The sequence below is a fragment of the Pelophylax lessonae genome (genome assembly GCF_965119305.1).
Source record: "Pelophylax lessonae genome assembly, chromosome: 4".
Lineage (NCBI taxonomy): Eukaryota > Metazoa > Chordata > Amphibia > Anura > Ranidae > Pelophylax > Pelophylax lessonae.
In genome coordinates, this window is record NC_138771.1 from 461,160,954 (window position 1) to 461,181,880 (window position 20,927).

The window sequence follows — 20,927 nt, forward strand, 5'->3', positions numbered from 1 at the left end:
GGCACCCTGTTTTCTCTTTTTATTTTTTGTTCTCGAGTGAATCCCATACCTCAAGAAGAAGCTGCCGGCTTGTCAGTGTTCTGTCCAGTCACCACCTACCGTTTTTCCAATTGGCCTTGTTATCCTGTGGTCCTCAGCTATCTATGGATTACATGGACATTAAACACCATAATATTTCATTATCATTTTTTTCGCTGTTCCTATCAGTCTGCATATTTTTACCTTCATCTCTATTTCCATTCAATCATATATCTCATCTAATGTCAGTGAGCGCTGACTCACTCACTTTCAGTTGGTGAATTATTTGCAGCACACTAAGGGGGGACACAGGAACTGGCAAGATCAACCAGGTTTGTTACAGCATAGAAAGGGACAGATTAGACAACATAAGCACTGTGCTGTTTACCTGCTATATCGGAACAGTTCTCTTTTTTTTTTTTTTAAGGATTACAACCTCTTTAAGCTTGAGGTGATTGTGGCCATATTAGTGCATTTGCAACAAAAACTACTGAGTACTGCCCATGATACTTTTTTATTTTCACTAATATCCAGTTTTTCAGAACAACTTTTCATGGTGTAACCCTTTCTTCTAAGGTCCTAACAGTACTAATATGCTAATTTTTAGCCTTTGGTCTAAAACATTGTGTATTAGTATATAACTGTTTATATAACTGTCAAAGAGAAAAAGCATTTTGCTTTCAGGTGTACCCCCTTAAGTCCAAAGTGGAAAAGGTTTAATGATATTGTTTGAATTAGCAAAGCAAACCCTTACAATTATAAAGCTTACAGAAGACTAGTAAGTAAAATATACTTCTGTTTTATTATATTGGCAACAAATAATTGGAGCTGGTGGTTAATTTTTCTATCAAATAGATTCTGATGAGCCATAGCAGAACAGTCTATCTTAGACTGCAATACTGTTAAGCTGTTTACATCATTATATAACTCAGGTAGTGTGTTAACACATTTCAGTTGATTTCAGTGGGCGAAGTAGATTCTACTACTGACGTACATAGGCTTTTATATTTTTCTTCTGGCATGAGTTTGTGAAGAATTCTTGAAAGGGCTGAAGTGGATGAACTTTGAATTTAGATTGTGTGTATTATATGAATAAGTATTCAGTTGCATTTGTTTTTGCTGTACATCTCCTTTAGTCCAAGGATAATACTTGTATGTTAGACTTACCTCAAATTCAAAAAAAATGTTTCCCTAAAGGAATGATGTGGTCTGACCCCCTTGTACTTTAAAGATGTCACCAAACTCTAACCTCTTTACACAGGAAAATAACAGGTTGCATATAATATGGGCATTGAGCCTAAAGTGAACATGTGACCAGGCTGTGGACTCTGGGATTTGCAAATTCATAACGAGCAGTACAAGAGCTTTAAAACAAGACATCTCTGATCTCTCTAGCTGTGGGTACTGTGGAGCAGAAGCACTGAAGTAATTTGCCTCGGTGACCAGGGTGAGCTAGGCTGGTAAGAAAATCACTAGAGCAACATCAGAACTTTTGCTGTGAATGTTTAGTATGAATTGCTTCATAGTGCCTGCAGCTACAGAGGTCAGTAAGGGATAGTTTTAAAACTCATTTACCACTTGCATAAAATATGTCAATATTTTATTGTCCACAGCTGAGCTACAAGTTTATTTTAAAACAGACCTGAATGTCCTTGGGTTCATCTTCCCCTTTTGCTGATGTTGAAAGTTGTTTTGCGTTGCATTGCAAAAAAAAAGGTAAGGGTGGGTGAACTGAAAAAAAGGAAAAAAAGTGCTGCGCTACTAAGCAACAAACTCCTAATGAAGTAAAGTGTTGCATATAATCATATACAATTGTGTATATCAAAGATATCAATATCCATAAAGTGCAAAGAATTGTGCAAATAAAAATGCAAAATAAAAACTGTGCAAAGAAAACTTCAAATAAAGTTCAAATATGTGCAATATAAATAAAGTCCAAATATGTGCAATATAAATAAATATATAGTCTGACAATAGTGGAAAGGAATCAATTCCATCAAACATAAATTGAAAACGCAGAAAAGGATGAATAAAGTCCTCAATCTTAATACGGCTTCTCTCCACCTGGCATTTTTTCTTGCAGTCATTTATCGGGCATTTTTTGAGGCAGGCATGACTTTTTTTGGATTTAGTGTCTGGGGGGTCTAAAACGTGTACCTGTGAAGTTTCAGCTCTGTAGCATGTCCAGAACCCCAAAAAAATTATCATTTTTCTTATAATTTTTATTAGAACATTAATACGGCTTCTCTCCACCTGGCATTTTTTCTTGCAGGCATTTTTTTTCTGGTTCTGGACATGCTACATAGATGAAACTTCACAGGTACACTTCAAAGGGTAGTGGTGCGCTTCAGGGATTGGCTCTAATGGATCTCTATTTGGGTTGGTGGCAGTGATGTGTACAATTCTTGCTTTAAAGGTGCTCCGCGTGATAAATATAATATTTATGTTTTTAAATAATTAGGTGATGAAAGTGCAGGTGTATTAATCAAATCAGTCAATATCAAGGTTTTCTTAAAATAAATAAATATATAAGTACGGTGTGTATCAATGGATAAATAAATAAATAAATAAATATCAGAGTGCTACTTCTTTACCAGTGATATCAATAAATAAATTATATAAATCCAGTGTTGGTCTTCAATCTGATTCATAAACAGTAAAAACACATATATATTGTGCTCAAAATAAAGTGCTACATGCAATTTTCTATTAAAACACATATAAGAATAAAAGGTGTTTTATTTGTAAAGTGAAAAAGGACCTTCCTAAGATGAGTCTTTGTCTCTGAGGCACACTAAAGATCGGACAAAGAGGATAGTACAAAAAACGATCAAGACAAACACTTAGAGGGATCCAAGAAAGCAGCTCCACTAAGTAAGAAAGGACCTGGAATGAGAGAAATTGAGTCTATCGTTGAGCTTGGATAGATACCAAAGGCAAATTGATCTTGCCTATAAGGTGAGAGGCTAGAGCACTCAGAGGTGACACACAAGGTGAAGGAGATCATAGTCACTTAATTGCATGAGTGAAGCACGGATATAAGCGAGGAACGTATTCACACAAGCTATTTTGGATGTACTCTATATAATTTTTTCTTTTGGACTATTTCATTTAAATATTTATATTTGAAGGATTACAATTGAACTATTCACAGACATCTTTTCTAGCACCGTTTTAATAGAAAATTGCATGTAGCACTTTATTTTGAGCACAATATATATGTGTTTTTACTGTTTATGAATCAGATTGAAGACCAACACTGGATTTATATAATTTATTTATTGATATCACTGGTAAAGAAGTAGCACTCTGATATTTATTTATTTATTTATTTATCCATTGATACACACCGTACTTATATATTTATTTATTTTAAGAAAACCTTGATATTGACTGATTTGATTAATACACCTGCACTTTCATCACCTAATTATTTAAAAACATAAATATTATATTTATCACGCGGAGCACCTTTAAAGCAAGAATTGTACACATCACTGCCACCAACCCAAATAGAGATCCATTAGAGCCAATCCCTGAAGCGCACCACTACCCTTTGAATTATATCATTTACTGCTTTAGTATCAGTCCCAGTGGCGCTGCAGCAGGGAGTCTCTGGCCACCTCAGACAGCGCAGGGATCACACACACCCCCTGATTGATTTCACAGGTACACTTTTTAGATCCCCCAGGCACTAAAGACATGCCTGCCTCCAAAGACGGCCAAAAAATACCCAATAAATGCCAGCAAAAAAAAGGAAAGGGAAATTAGGTCACAACACATCATATTCTGATTGGCCAAATACAAAGTCCTACAAAGTCGTCTCGCGTCAAGTCGCGCCGAAGTCATGCCGAAGTCGTTCCGAAGTCGTGCTGAAGTCGCGCTACAAGTCGCGCTAGAAGTCGCCCCTTATGAGGCGACTTTAGTGGTCGCGGCAGTGTGAACCGGCTCTAAATATTAGTTGATATAGATTGTAGCCACTCAATGTACTTATCAGCAGATAAACATTGAATTATTCCACTATGAACACCATCTGCAAACACCACCCTGGTGCTGCAAGGCAGAAGTGCGAACTAGTTAGTATCGTGGGTGAATTGTGTTTTAGCGTTAGCTGTGTTGTAGATAAGTCACCATTGATGCCATTTTGGGTATCTTGCTAGAAACCACATCAAAGATGCTACAAGCAGACCTTTCTCCAAAGCACCATACCTAGAATATGCTGATGTGAACAGAGCCTGAATTTTGACAATGGGGAAAGTAGATTTTGCCATTTATCATTCAGTCAACTTAAGAATAAGACATTTCAAGATATTTCAAACGTTTCCTATAACCACTTCTGGACCGGAAGGTTTTGTCCCCTTAATGGCCAGGCTGTTTTTTAAGATTTGGCATTGCGTTACTTTAATGGTGGAAAATTGGGTGATCGTGCAACACTGTATCAAAATAATTTTTTTTCCCCACAAATAGAGCTTTCTTTTGGTGGTATTTAATCACCTGTGCGATTTTTATTTTTTGCACTATAAACAAAAAAGGAACGACAATTCCGAAAAATAAAAATAATATTTTTAACTTTCTGCTAAATAACATTCCCCCCCCCCCCCCCAAAAAAAAAAAAAAATTCATCCTTTTAGGCCAATTTGTATTCTGCTACATTTTTTTAGTAAAAAAAAATCGCAATAAGCGTATTTTGCTTGGTTTGAACAAAAGTCATCGCGTCTACAATCTAGGGGAAAGATTTATGTAATTTTTATTTATTTACTAGTAATGGCGGTGATGTGCGATTTTTGGCGGGACTGCAACATTGCAGCGGACAGATCGGACCCCTAACTGACATTTTTGACACTTTTGGAGGAAAAGTGACATTACTACAGTAATCAGTGCTAAAAATATGCACTGTAACTGTAATAATGACTTTGGCAGGGAAGGGATTAATCTAGTGGGTGATCAAAGGGTTGAATGTGAGCCTAGGGGAGTGTTTACTAATTGTGGGGGGAGGGGCTTGTCATATGACCATAGAGACCCGTATTCCTATATAGAAGGATCACAGGGGATCTGTGATAATTTCAGAGAGAAGAATGGTCAGCTGTGTTTACAACAGCAGACCATCCTTCTCTCTCAGCCGGGGAGCGATCACTGGTGCCAGGCCACCGCTGGCCCCATGGATCGGCTTCCCCGCTGCCTATTGGGGGCAGGAGTGCGCTAGTGGCGGCGCGTCCTCGCCCCCCGGCACCAATCACGCGACCATCGGTTCATGCAGGAGGGCCAGCCTGCTGCAGTAAATGTTGCTGACCATAAATTACTATAAAAAAGTGATATTTTTGTTATGAGTAAATCTTAGTGTTCTGGGTTAGCCCCTGTTTTTTATATCGCAAAGATACCTTAAGGCTCCATGAACACTAACATTTTTTTTCTGCTTCTAAAAGCTAAACAGTGTTATCCTATGTGTCCATGCACACTACTTTAGGCTATTAGCATTTTTTTGTAGAGTTTCTTGGAGCGCTTTTCCAGCAGAAACATTTCGAAACGTTCCTAAATGCTGCTAAATGTTTTGTAAAAGGAACTGCATGAACGCTAATAAAACGCTAACACTCCTAATTGGTTAAAAAATACACTATATGTGAGAGATCTTCCCTTAGTTCTGTCTCTTTTCCTGTCTGTCTACCTGGGAGTTTTCAGTGTCACCACCATCCTTTGCTTCACCGTCTCCTAGTCTATTCAACAGGGAGAGTGGGAAGCACACAAAATGGACAAAGCTGCTATGCAGACCTGGGAAATGGGTCTCACCAACATAGTCTAAAAGGAGTGTTAAAAAAGTTAGGTGATTTAATGGTGCTGTAGGCAGAACCTTACACAACTACTTATATAATTACTAAATAAAAACACATGTGACTATCGACTTGCATTGGTTTGATTGGCCGCGGCCATTTATTAAACACCATATCAAAACATGTATAACTTTTGGTTCAGCCAAAAAACCAACCCATATTTAGTAGTTTACAATTGTAGTTTAGCCAAATAGCTCAAACTACCCAATAACAAAAATTTTCAACAAAAACCATCCCTATTAACAAAACACAATAATTGACCGCGACAGAAATTCAGGGCGGGAGGGAGGGAAAATCGTCTTCCTCTGCTCCTGCTGACTGACTAAATCAACGGATTCTTCTTCTTTTCATAGGTAAACATCTGTCTTCAAGGTGGCCAATTTCTCAATTTTTGACCAATTACAGTTAAGTAGTTAAATCAATGTCCAATTAACTTACAATTTTAACTGACCAATCAGCTTTCTTAATTAATGACCAATCAGCTGATTATAACTGTAAATATTATTTTTCTTTTACTGCTGTCATGCCTCAGCCCAATTTATGCAGAGCGGGTACAGTTTGACCCACTCTGCGTTTTCAGTCTTCAACATGAACCAAAAACAGAAATATCCATTTGGGTGGACTGACTCTTTAAATGGAATTAGCGATATGCACAAAAACTGCATTAAAATGACATCAGATTGTTCTTGCATGAGTAATCATGGATATGTCATACGAAGAGCTCTAGCACTTTAATTCAGCAGCATTATATATGTTAATACATCTATTATCCCACTCACAAACACGTGACTGTGCTCTCACATTCCCTTATCTCGCTGCATGCACCTGCCACTAAGAGATGGTTTAAACTTGCAAATCCACAGCTCAAATAGGCTAGTATTCTTACTTCAATCAAGATGCCTGGGAAAGGCAATGTATAGTCTAAATTTGGTCTTTGGATTAAACACTTCCTATCTATAAAGAGCAAGCATGAAGCAGTGTGTGGATATAGCAGCTTAATATGGGGCACAGAACAGCAATAATTCTGATGCAGCATCATTTTTTTTTTTTGCACAAATGTAAAGTGTTTAATTCCAGATAAAAGTCAAACATCAGAAAATGCTGGTTACTCTGTTAAAATGTTTTTAAAAAGTGTTGCTCAAGTTTATCTAAAATATACATATACCAAAATGACCCTAAAAGAAAAAAATCTGCACTGCAAGGGATACTGTATATGTAAATATTGTATCAGGGATACAGTTTAATCTAGTTCATTTTATGGGAAAAAAATATATATTTTTTTCAAATAGCACATTTAACCTGTACATATAAACATGATAAAAATTCAATCCATTGGACAAATATAAGCTGAATTCAGCTAATTAAAAGGAACTCAAAATGAGTCCTGCGCTGACGTGACCCATGTCACTATCAGCAGCTGGTCCAGAACAATGATGTGCAGCCAATTCTAGAGGGGGTACAAGAAAAAGGTATAAAAAAAAAAAGCTGTAGATCAGCAGCACTCAGATGCAAAAAAAGAATAAAGAAAAGGTGAAAACAGTATTTCATGAAAAAAAAGTAGCAGTTGTTTACAGATTACACAGTGCTTTTGCAAAATAAATGTCGTCAAGTTACAGATTAGATCTATTTTTACCTCTTGCCAACCATGAAACGTATATATGCGGTGACACTAAGGGTGGACCTCAAAGTGATTGTAAAGTCTCGTTTTTTTCTTTTTTTTAAACAAACATGTTATACTTCTCTTCTTTGTGCAGTTGGTTTTGCACAGAGCAGCCTGGATCCTCCTCTTCTCCGGTCCCTCCAGGGCTGGCCCGAGACATTGTGCTGCCTGGGTCCAAGGAAGAAATGCTGCACCCCCAATAAAATCATGCCTATCAAAGGGCATGAGCAGAAGAAGGTGGGCCGGGCACGAGGCCAGCCACATCTATTCCTCCAGTTCCACTCAATAGAAATGCAAGCTGCGCCCGAACATTGGCGGCTGGCGGAGCCGGTTGGGAAAGGGGTCTTTGCTCTCTGTCTTCTGTGGGTACCCTGCCCCAGCAGTACACAAACCTGAGCTCTTCAAGTGTGCTTGGGTGTTTAACAACCAGTGTTTGACTGTGTGTGAGCACCCTTGTGCCTGGCAACTATATGAGTATGTGTGTTGAGGGCAGCAGGGCGGCCTTTTTTTAAAGGGCAGTGGAGTGGCCTGGGGGCAGTTGTCATGCACAAAACTGCAGGAAAAAAATCTTGGGTGTCATTTTGCTGCCCCTCTCATAGTTCTGCCCAGCAGGACCCATGGTAGGGCCGGCCCTGGGTCCCTTGTTGCTTCTCCTGGCCCTTCCCTCCTTTCGAGTACCCCCACAGCAAGCAGCCTGCTATGGGGGCACCCGAGCTGAGCTGCAGCTCCGTGTGTCCATTCAGACATATAGCTGCTGTTCAGGCCCCACCCCCTCTCTTTCCTGATTGGCTAACTGACTTTGATTTACAGCCGCAGGAGCCAATGGCACCGCGGCTGTGTCTCACCCAATCAGGAGGGAGAGTCCTGGACGGCCGAGGGACTTGTGGACATGGCTGGACAGAGAGGGGGCACAGGTAAGTATTAGGGGGTGCTGGGGTAGCTGCTACACACAGAAAGCTTCTTATCTTAACGCATAGAATGTATTAAGATAAAAATACCTTCTGACTTTACAACTCCTTTAATGCCCACACACCTTACATAAGTGTCCATGGTTGGCAAAGTTTTTGTGCTAAGTGCACACTCCCAGGACAATGACAGAGCTCCTGTTCTCTTTATATGGTCGGGAGCCCATCTAGGCATTGTTGACTTCTTCATATGCAACAGATATTTGCCTAGAAGTCATATTAACCCTCTGGGTTTAATACTCTGAGTAACTAACCCAGAAGTGTGCAGATAAGGACTTTTGACTTTATTCTGACTTTTCCTTGTCTGCATCTTTACTCCAGGTCAGTGAAGTATTGAAGCAAGAGACAGCCAGGCAACTAGCATTTTTAAAAAGGAGTCAGTCATGGCAGCTTTCTTGTTTGTCAGAGAGTAGAATTAACATCATCACTTTGGTACAAATGTCTTGACAATGTCTGTTTGGACAAAATGTACGTTGGAGTGGGGTGGAGTTTGTGCTGACGTCACCCATTGCCTTGCTGAAGCTGGCACCAGCGGAATTTTGAATGCATTGTGCGGTTTATATATATATATATATATATATATATATATATATATATACTGTATGTATGTGTGTATATATATATATATATATATCACTGTATTTCACTATATTTATATTTCTTATTTCTTTATTCATGATGATAATTTATGACTAGCGTTATGATTATTTATGAATAGTATTATTTGTATGTATTATATACACAGCACAACTGCTTTGGGATTCCTGTAGCATGTGGCATTTGAATCCTTATGTCTTAAAGTGCCACTGTGGGGATTTTTGAGTGGTTTTTTTTTATTTGGAGGCACAGAGCACAGTTTTGCTTTGATTTGTTTGGTACACATAGCCTGTGCAGAGATCAGAGCTGTGGGAGGGACTCAGCATGCCCTACCAGTATAGGCTGCCAGCAAAAAAACTACAGAAAGGGGCGGAGATAAGACTAGTCCCCCTACACTAGGTAGAAAACAGCAGTAACTGGTCTGTATTACAGGATGTGCCTGCACAGAGACAAAGTTTCACAATGGATTACTGTACAGATCTGGAATAAATACACAAAACACATGAATATTCAATGAAGAATATACTCGACTCTTATATTTAGACAATATTTGCTCATCCTGGAGTTTAGCTTTAACAATAAATTCAATAAAGATATGAGCACGTGTAATGCATTTTTTTTTGCCCTAAATAATGAGAGGTATTTTTACATACAACCAGTATAAATATCTAAATCTCTCTTGATATCATCCCCTGTACAGCAGGCATTTGGGGAGGGGAAGCACCAGGAGCCAATCAAGCTCTGCAGCATGCACATGTGCTGACAGGAAGCATGTAGAGAAGTAAGGAGAGCAGAGTGAACTGGGTTGTTGAATTTTAGCATCAGCAGGTGGGAAGTGCACAAAGTGCACTTTGTATGATTTGTTTACTGATGTGTTTTTCTTGTTTGTTTAGTATTAACTTTACCACACTTGTTTCCTGAAGAAGCCGGTGAAACATGTTGAAATATAACCGTGAATAAAGAGAAAAATGTTTCTTATATTACATGGATGATAATATGTAGTTGTACAAATTGTTTTTAATCTACTTTTTGATAAAATAAATATTGTTGTTTTTTAAGAATATTTGTCATACCTACCTATTTATGCACCTAAAAGGTCCCGCATTTCCTATTCTCGCCCATGTAAATTATTGGTGACAGTTCATATATGCGCGCTTAGGCATCTGTAGCTAAAGACCTGAAGCTCTAAAAGCTACACTTACTTTTGAGACAGATTTGGGTGTTTTGGCCCTAAAGAATTTACCCACTTCAATACTGGGCACTTTCACCCCCTTCCTGCCCAGGCCAATTTTCTGCTTTTAGCGCTGCCACGCTTTGAATGATAACGCTGTACCCAAACAAAATTTTTAACATTTTTTTACTACAAATCGAGCTTTCTTTTGGTGGCATTTGATCACCTCTGGGTTTTTTTCTTTTTTACTAAACAAATAAAAAAAGACTGAAAATTTTGAAAAAAATAAAAAATGTTCTTTGTTTATGTTAAAAATTTTGTAAATAAGTAAGTTTGCTCCTGCACTGACAAGCACTGATGAGGCGGCACTGATGGGCACTGATGAGGCGGCACTGATGGGCACTGATGAGGAGGCACTAATTTGTAACACAGATGGGCACTGATAGGCGGCACTGATAGACGGCACTGATAGGCAGCACTGATATGCAGCACTGATAGGTGGCAACGATATGCAACATTGATGGGCAATGATAGGCGGCACTGATGGGCACTCGTAGGCAGGATTAATGTGCACTGTTGGGGGCACTAATAGGCACTGATACGCGACACTGATGGGCACTTATAGGTGACACTGATAGGCCGCACTGATGGGTGGCACTGATGGGCAATGGTGGGAACTGATGGGCGGTACTGATAGATGGCACTAATAGGCAGCACTAATGAGGCACTGACAGGCTTTACTAATGGGCACTGATTGGAATCCCTAATAGGCTCTGATTGACATCTTTAATTAGCACTGATTGGCATCCCTGGTGGCCACGGGTTGGCATCCCTAGTGGCATGGGGTGGAATCCCTAATGGGCTGTAGTGGGCATCCCTGGTGGGCATCCCTGATGGGTCTGCACAGATAATCAATGCGCTGATTGTCAGCGCAGACCCCCCCTGTCAGGAGAGCCTCCGATCGGCTCTCCTCTACTCGTGCCTTGTCAGCGCAAATGTAGAAAAGCCGATAACGCGATAAGTGCCACTTCCATGATATATATATATATATATATATATATATATATATATATATATATATATATATATATACACACACACACACACACATTATCTCACAAAAGTAAGTACACCCCTCACATTTTTGTAAATATTTTATTATATCTTTTCATGTGACAACACTTAAGGAATGACACTTTGCTACAATGTAAAGTAGTGAGGTTTACAGCTTGTATAACAGTGTAAATTTGCTGTCCCCTTAAATTACTCAACACACAGCCATTCATGTCTAAACCGCTGGCAACAAAAGTGAGTACACCCCTAAGTGAAATTGTCCAAATTGGGACCAAAGTGTCAAAATTTTGTGTGGCCACCATTATTTTCCAGCACTGCCTTAATCCTCTTGGGCATGGAGTTCACCAGAGCTTCACAGGTTGCCATTGGAGTCCTCTTCCACTCTTCCATGATGACATCACGGAGCTGGTGGATGTTAGAGACCTTGCGCTCCTCCACCTTCTGTTTTAGGATGCCCCACAAATGCTCAATAGGGTTTAGATCTAGAGACATGCTTGGCCAGTCCATCACCTTTACCCTCAGCTTCTTTAGCAAGGCAGTGGTCATCTTGGAGGTGTTTTTGGGGTCGTTATCATGTTGGAAAACAGGCTTGCGGCCCAGTCTCTGAAGAGAGGGGATCATGCTCTACTTCAGTATGTCACAGTACATGTTGGAATTCATGGTTCCCTCAATAACCTGTAGCTCCCCAGTGCAGCACTCATGCAGCCCTGGACCATGACACTTTCAACACCATCCTTGACTGTAAGGAAGACACACTTGTCTTTGTACTCCTCACCTGGTTGCCACAACACACGCTTGACACCATCTGAACCAAATACGTTTATCTTGGTCTCATCAGACCACAAGACATGGTCCCAGTAATCCATGTCCTTAGTCTGCTTGTCTGCTTATATATATATATATATATATATATATAGTGCCTCTTCGACATGTTCTTAAAGAACAGCGTATGGGCGTATAGTGTAAAATATGTCTGTTGTTATGGTGCCTGGGAGCCACAGCTGCAGAGTATTTTTGCACAAAGAACTGCATTACAGGAAATGCTGTACGCATGTAACTGCCTGACTAGGGTTGCGACCTCATCCCTTTAAACCAGGACACATATTCTGAGGCTAATATAATGCACATCAGGCACTAAGTGAGTTTAATTACCACTTTAATCAGCCACAGAACATGTGTAATTAATGTGTGTCCTGGTTTAAAGGGATGAGGTGGCAACCCAACGCCCTAACGCATACTTGCGCATGCAGATGGGTGTATTTTTCAAAATGTTCGTCGGTGCCACTTCAACAGACATATTTTACACTGTAAACCCATATGCAGTTATTTACGCCTATGTGCAAAAGGCCTTTAAGCACATGTGAAAACTGTTCACTTTTACTAAAGATAGCCAAACAAGTTATCATCGCATCAATCCATAAAAAATAGTTTCAACAAATTAAAAAATACAATTGTAAGGACTTGTTTTTGCTTCCATTGCTTGCTAAACTACCCCAAATATTGGAAGTACAATCAAAAAAGAAAATATTCAGTGTCACTTCCTATGGGTTTTACAATTGATTATAAAATAGAAAATAAAATGTCCCCCCCGGTGTAGATCTATCATCAATCACAATCTCCACACTTCCGAAACTGAAAAAAAAAAAAACTGTCTCCTCGAAGGCTCCCGCCATCTACCTGCTCTGCTGTTTGACATTTCTCAAGGAATTAAGGGGCGGAGTCATCCCCAGCATGCCCGGTCGATGATGTCACAGGCTAAGGTCGACCTGCCCCTTAGCTATTTAAGAACTGTCAGATGGCAGAGTAGGCAGATGGCAGGTACGTCAATGAGACTGGAGTTTTTTCTTTCTTTTTTTACGTCTTTATTAATTTTCTTTTTGGGGTGAATGGGTAGGGGAACCGTGTACCCATACTCATTCACATAGCCCCCCCCCCCCCCCCCCCCACAAAGCACATGCCCTGGTATAGTTCAGGAAGGGGGTGCTTTGGGGGGTTTGTGAGTTTGACACCCCTGAGCTATACACGCATTAGTTCTCAAATGTCTTGTCCATGCAGAGCTTTCCTTCCTGCAATGGTTGAATCTTGCTAGCAGAAGTGCCAGCAGAAGCTTTCAGTCAGAGCTTTGTTTCCATGCAGCTCAACCAGCTTCCTCATCTGCAGGATAAGAAACTTTGGAACCTCAATGTCCAGCTGGCCACTTTCAGCAGGTAGGGAATCTTCTGAAGCTGAGAAGAAGGGTGCAGAGAGTTTGGGGGGTTTGGAGGTTGCAGACCTGAGGAGGGTGAGGTGATGCCTGAGGGTCCAGGGCAAAGTCCTGCACTGTGACAACAGAGTGATATAGAAGCAGGAGAGAACCTGGAAGTTCAGTTGAGCTTAAAGTGTTACTAAACCCACAACAATAATATCAGTGTGTGTATGCAGTAAAGCATGCTTGTTATTGTCACTGTGGGACCTAAGGGGTTAATCATCTGCATTGTGTAAAAAGGCTGTTTAGTCATGTCTTCTCTGATCCTCCCCTTCTTCCACAGTCCCCAAAACATCTCCTGCGAGAACAGAGCCTTGAAGGCAAGCTGCACATTCTTAGTTTGGTGTGTATTGCTTGAGAGTTTCTTTTTTCTGCATGTGATCAGCACAGAGCCAATGAGCACAGTCCAGACAGAGGGTCAGGGGTCCTGCAGCCTCATAGGACAATCAGGGAAGAATGAAAACTCCTCCTACAAGCTTTAACCAGACAATTATAGAAGTCACAAAACTGCTGTAACCGCTGATGAGAAAAGGTATTTTGCAGTTTATATTTACTAAAATAATTGCAATTCCATGTTCTGTGTACTGTGGGAGATCAGATATAGTGAATGCAGGCTCCTGGTTTTAGTAAAATTTTAATCCCTGTTTGCTAAAACAAGGTGCTCTACCTGCATAAACATTTGTTTGTACGTTACTTAAAGTAAAACTAAAGGCAAAAATGTTTTTTTTCATTCATCATTTATAATTTTTTCATAGTCACACTTTAAATATAATGTGATCTAGACAGCAGCAACAAAGTCTTAAACCTCCACAGAGATTAAGAAATGCAGCTTGTGGGGCACTCCCCCTGCCTTCTGAATAGACAGTGAAGGAGGGTACCAATTCATTACTCTTCTCATATTTTTTTCCTGTCAGCAAGTTGTCTGTGTTAGACTGACAGCACTACACACCACAGTAGTGCCTAAATGTCATCGAGTTCTGCCCCTTTCCCCCACAGCCTGAACCTGCTTTTACACTGTGGGGTTGATTTACTAAAACTCGAGAATGCAAAATCTGGTGCAGCTCTATATAGACACCATATAGTGAGGAGGGGGGAGTTTTAGGAATTTAACTGAGACGTACGGTAGAATATGCAGTGCATCTCCATCCCTATTCATTGGTAATGAAAAAGAGGTTTGGGACTTTTGGTGAGAGACAAGACAAGGCTAGCAGGAAAATTTTGCAACACATTTATTGATACATACAAATAAGAAAGCATACCATACAAAATGTTAAATAAACAGGGTAATAAAAAAACTGGTAAATAATCCCCAGATCCAGTGTTCATAAAAAACCAACATGGCAAGTTTCCAGAAATAGTAAAATAATTGATATAATCACAACATCAGTAGACTAAAAATTCCAACATTAATAGAATAGTATGATATAATCGCAACATCAATGGACTCAACGCGTTTCGTGGACCGAATACCCGGGGCCATGCTTCATTTCCAATGCCAGTGACTGTCTGAATTGTAATGTAAATTTTGGGAATTTGGGGACTTTGTCTCCCCTTCCCTTCCCCTCCCAGTCTTCATTTATCATCACTGTTGCTATTTCCTTGCAAAATTTTCCTGCTAGCCTTGTCTTGTCTCTCATCAAAAGTCACATATAGAAACCAATCAGCTTCCAGTTTTTTTTTTTGTCAAAGCTTAACCACTTGCCGACCAGTCACGTTGACTGTACTGCGGCAAAGTGGCTCATTCCCATCCAACGACGTAGACCTATGTCGCTGGACTCCTCCCCTTGTGGGTGGCGCGATCGCCGCTGCTCTTCCCCGATCGTTGGGGAATCGAGTCTGGAGATCCACCCGCTTGTGTAAACAAAGCGGGCGGATCGCCTAAGTGACAGGCAGGGTCAGATTGCAGGGTTCAGAATAGCTGAACATGCGATCTGTCCTTGTGTCACATAGTCCCCTCCCCCCACACACGTTAGTAAGCACCAGGCATACATTCACCCCTCCCGCTCCAATAAAATTAACCCCTTCCCTGCCAGTGTCATTTTTACAGTAACAGTGCATATGTATAGCACTGATTACTGTAGTAATGTCACTGGTACCCCCAAAAGTGTCAAAAATGTCAGTCAAGGGTCCGATCTGTCCGCCGCAATGTCGCAGTCCCGCAAAACAAATCGCAGATTGCCGCCATTACTCGTTAAAAAAAAAAAACACCAAAAATGACAGAAATCTTTCCCTTAGTTAGAAAACGCATTAACTTTTGCGCAAACCATCAAAATACACTTATTGTGATTTTTTTTTTACCAAACATAGGTAGCAGAAAACAAATTGGCCAAAAATTTTTAAAAATTTTGATTTTTACATATTTTTGGGGGGGAATTTCATATAAAAAAATGTGAAAAATATTGTTATTTTTTCAAAATTTACGCTCTTTTTTTGTTTATAGCGCAAAAAGTAAAAATCGCACAGGTGATCAAATACCACCAAAAAAAGCTCTGTTTGTGGGGAAAAAAAGGACATAAATTTCGTTTGGGTACGGCGTCGCACGACCGCGCAGTTGTCAGTTAAATTCGCACAGTGCCGAATCGCAAAAAGTGGCCTGGACGTAAGTCAGCAAAATCCTCCGGCGGTAAAGTGGTTAATTGAACAAGCTGAAATTAGAAACTGATTGGCTACTATGCACAGCTGCACCAGATTTTACTCTCCAGTTTTGATAAGTCAACCCCTATATATATTGATTCCATGCTTATATTGGGATGTGGTATGACATAGGACCCTTCCCATTATTCGCTATCTTTTTGACTGGGCTTATGTAAGGGTTTTTATAACTTTAACCACTTAAGGACCGGAAGGATTTGCCCCCTAATGACCAGGCCATTTTTTGCGATTCGGCACTGTATTACTTTAACTTACAATTGCGGGGTCATGCAACACTGTACCCTTATAAAATTGATGTCCTTTATTCCCCACAAATAGAGCTTTCTTTTGATGGTATTTGATCCCCTCTGCAATTTTTATTTATTGCGCTATAAAAAAAAAAAAAAGCAACCATTCTGAAAAAAAAAAAAAACAATATTTTCCACTTTCTGCTATATAACATTTCGCAAAAAAAAAAAAAAAAACATTAAAAATCAAATGTTTTCATCCCTTTAGGCCAATTTGTATTCAGCTACATATTTTTGGTAAAAAAAAATCCCAATAAGCGTATTTTGATTGGTTTGCGCAAAAGTTATCGCGTCTACAAACTAGGAGAAAGATTTATGTAATTTTTTTTTTTTACTAGTAATAGAGGCGATCTTCGATTTTTAGTGGGACTGTGACATTGCGGCGGACAGATCGGACGCCTGACATTTTTTACATTTTGGTGGGACCAGTAACATTACTACAGTAATCAGTGCTAAAAATATGCACTGTTACTGCAATAATGACACTGGCAGGGAAGGGGTTAACATTGTGGGTGATCAAAGGGGTAAGTGTGAGCCTAGGGGGTGTTTTCTAACTGTATGGGGGAGGAACTTGTGAAATGACCATAGAGATTCTAAATAGGAGGATCACAGGCGCTCTGTGTTTATTCCAGAGAGAACAACTGCCTGCTGTGTTTACAACAGCTGACCGTTGTTCTCTCTCCACTGGGAGCGATCACGGGCCCCATGGATCGGCTTCCCCACTGCCTAATGGGGCGAACGCGCGCCTCCTGTGGCGCGCCAGCGCCCCCGCAAACCGCCTTACAGATACTAGTATATATGCGGCAGGCGGTCGGCAAGGGGTAAACATGTATCGCGTTAAGGCAGTCAGGCTTCCCAATGCAATAAAACACACCAAAAAGGTGCAGGTAGCGATGTTTGGCAGCTCAGCACATGGAAAAACACATAATGCACTGTTCTGCAACAGAAGCCATTCAGAGTGCCATTCAGAGTGCAATACCATGTGTTGCAGTAATGCTCATGGTACCACAGTTTATAAGTTTGATCGGGCACCTAATTTATATTTGTTTTTTTATCTATCTGGAACTCACCCATGAAGCATAAAGACTCGCTCTTACAAGCTAGCAAGCATGATGCATGTTTTATTCAAAAGTGTAAAAGAATATTATTGATTCCCTTTAAAAATTCTGTTTACATATGAACAATGATGAAATCCGCAGAATCACGTAGTGTCAGTTTTAATCTGCAGAAAATACTTTCTCGTTTAAAAGCATTTTACAGGATGTAAAATTTATGAGCTTGTTCTGTGGGAAGCACAGATTGTTCTTGATTTTATGTGAACGAGGAGGATGGATTTTTGTATAGTAGAGGGAGGAAGTTATTAAGGTCTGTATGAATGCTTTTCTGTTATTTCCATTAGTTTTACATAAAGGGAGGAGAGATAAAGCGCAGTGCACCTGTTATTCTTAATAGGAGGAAAATTATTTCACTGCTATTGATGTATCTTTCTAGTTTATAGAAATGTATAAATTCATTTTTTTTTTTGCATCAATTAATAGGGGTGATGCTGTGTGGTTAAAGAGATAGTAAAACACTATCTATCTATCTATCTATCTATCTATCTATCTATCTATCTATCTATCTATCTATCTATCTATCTATCTATCTATCTATCTATCTATCTATCTATCTATCTATCTATCTATCTATCTATCTATCTATCTATCTATCTATCTATCTATCTATCTATCTATCTATCTATCTATCTATCTATCTATCTATCTATCTATCTATCTATCTATCTATCTATCCCTTCAGTTTAGCAAATTTTATGCCTGTTGTAGACAGAGGAGTTTGGAGTAGGGATCGACTGATTATCAGCAAAGCGATTATCGGAGGGCCAACATTCACTTTTGCCGCTATATCTGTATCGGCCCCCGGAACTGCCGATATTACCGATATTACAAATATTTCTCATGTAAGGATAAAATGATGCCGCAAAGCATAATTTACAATTGTTATTAATTATGCCACTCACATTTGTACAAAAGATATAAGCAATTCCACACTAGCAGATCTGCTAACAGATCGGTATCTCTCACCCACTTGCCGTAAGTGATAACCGGGTGATACCACTCTGTTCGGCATCCACTCACTACCGCTCCGTCCCTCACCTGCTCCATCTCCCACCCACCAATACCGCTCCGTCTCTCACCCACTTGCCGTAAGTGATACCTGGGTGATACCGCTCTGTCCGGCATACGATCTCGGAGGTCCAGTGGTCACGGCTTGACCACGTGACCTCCGAGATTGTATCCTGGACGGAGCGGTATCACCCGGGTGTCACTTCCGGGAAGTGGGTGAGAGACGGAGCGGTATTGGAGAGCGGTATCGGGTAGGTGGGAGATGGAGCGGGTGAAAGATGAAGTGGGTGAGAGACGGAGTGGTATCATCCGGGTATCACGTACGGCAAGTGGGTGAGAGATACCGATCTGCCATCAGATCTGCTAATATAGAATTGCTTATATCTTTTGTATATATGTGAGTGGCATATTCAATAAAATTTGTAAACGAAATCATGCTATGTGACATCATTTTACCCTTACATGAGCATCTCCACCTAATGTTCGGAGGAGGAGAAGACTAGTTTCGGATCCTGACATAGAATGTATAAAAATATCGGCCCATATCGGCCAATACCGATACGTTGTGACCAATATATTGGTATCAGTATCGGCCCTGAAAAAACCATATCGGTCTATCCCTAGTTTGGAGTCACCAGCCACCAGAGAGGTAAGTATTCAGCGTCTTCTATTGCAGGTAGCTTGCATTATTTTTTTTTTGTTTGCATTATGGATATTGTACAACCAACAAATAAGAAAAAACACTGCGCTTAAATAAAGAAAAAGCTGCCAGCAAATTCAAGATACACACTCCAAACAGATAATTAAAAATGGATCATGTGATGATGTCATCCTCGTAGGCCCCACCCTACATGTTTAATCACAAAGAATTGAGTCCAACCTATCCCCAGACGATGTTCTTTGTGACGAAATGCGTAGGTTGGGGCCTACGACGGTGACGTTATCACGTGATCCATCCCTGATTGGGGCCTATGAAGGGTTGGGCCTACGACGGTGAGGTCATCACGTGATCCATTCCTGATTGGGCAATATATGAGTGAGCCCGGAGGCAAGCCCGTAGGAATGCTGCAAACCTCTGCCATATGTCTGGTTTGTATTTTATGCTGATTTTATCCCAGATTCTCATAATCACGGCAGTCGGTGAGGAGTACAGATAGGAGGACACCCCCGTCTATCCAGACATAGGAGGGACACGAGGGTGTCCTTCTCTCTGTATTCCTCACAGACCGTCCTAATTTGTAGTCCTTTGACATGATTGATGGTCTACCACAATTTGCTGACATCAGACACTCATCTATGTTTGATGCCTCTGACAACTTATGGACAAAGCCCATGTGGAGTGGACTACCCTATCTATAAGGAAGTTGATAATAGCTGGTCGTAGGATAATTATTGCGATTGATCTTGTTAACATGTGTATTCACATTTTCTGAGAGCTTGGCTGTAGTCTCTTTTTTGAAGAAGTGGGCAGTGACCCGTGAAACGCAACTGCGTCGAAATCTACCCATGACCTGGCTTGAGTAGGGGGGATGGTGGAACTCCTTTTGAGGAGTACAGTACAAATTATACAAATGTTTCTGTGAAAGAATGTTGTATCCTGATGACTTTTGTACATGATTTTCAATTTTGTATAAAAAAAATGGTTTTACATTTTATTTAAGTGGTAAAGACAAAGTCCTCTATTTCGTTTCTAGGGTTTTTTTTTTTTTTGTGAAACTTTTCCCTAAGGATGTGGGACGTCACGTGACCCGCGGCCGCCTCTCACTCTTCCGGGTTGGTGGACCTGATGCACGCCTGCTTGCAAACTCTGCAGATATGCGCTGGTATTTTCTTCAAAAATGAGCTGACAGTGCATTGGAGGTGTAATCATTTACTACGCTTAAGGAAGAAAGTGTGAGGATGCTTTGATTTTGAGATAACATGCTGGCTCTTTGTTAAGGTGAGCGGCAGTGTGAACAGGTGGTGGGATTGCATGAGCACTCGTGGAGACAAGCACCTTATGGAATTGCCCTAGGACCACTTTACACTGGAGACTTTTATCTGTTTATATGGACACCTATTAACACTGGGACTCCGAATGATTATATCATTTTACCACTAGGATTGCATCTAAAATCTTACAAGGACTGGTGTCACAATAGTCAACATTAGACATCATTAAAGATAGACATCTCTTTAAGTAATGGTCTTAGAGTTCAATCGTACCAAAAAACAAAAAAACATTTATATATTTTTTATCAATAATTTATGTAATTTGCGAGCGCTGTGTTTCTGTTTGGTAATTTGCGAGTGCTGGGTTTCTTTTTGGTA